Consider the following 588-nt stretch of genomic DNA (forward strand, 5'->3'; position numbering starts at 1 on the left):
TATGTATATGTGTGTGCGTGCGCGCGTGTCTCTGTATGCGTGCGTGTGTGTCTGTGTGCATGTTTAAATATATTAGATTTATACATTTGTAAACAAATTTAGACAACGTAATAAAAATGTGGAGTAAAGCTCGTACCGGCCAGAAATTTATCCCTAGTGGAATTCGTCTGACAGGAACTTTACAGGATATATCTGGTATTTATGAAGCGTGTACTTACATTGGGATATGGTGTAATGTGGATAGAGGACCTTCATTTAGACGTTCAATATATATATATATATTTGATGATTTGAAATAGGGATTTTTCATTCTCTTAACCATGAAACGATCGTATCCGATTAACTAAAGACTTGTTTTATTTATGCTTTCCCCTCCGGTTTTTTGTTCTATGTGTGCCATAAATATCGCCATCCATTTAGAGAAAAATCTGTAGTTTAGAATCAGTAGTTCTTTGACTGCTATTTCTAAATTTTCAGTATGTTGGAGAAGCAACTCAATGCTAATCCCTATATATTTATGAAGATAAATGGTTTTACCGATAAAGGTTTTTTGATACTGAACTACTTGGCAAAATTGTTAATTATTAA

Source organism: Octopus bimaculoides, chromosome 7, assembly GCF_001194135.2.
Source record: "Octopus bimaculoides isolate UCB-OBI-ISO-001 chromosome 7, ASM119413v2, whole genome shotgun sequence".
Taxonomy (NCBI): Eukaryota; Metazoa; Mollusca; class Cephalopoda; order Octopoda; family Octopodidae; genus Octopus; species Octopus bimaculoides.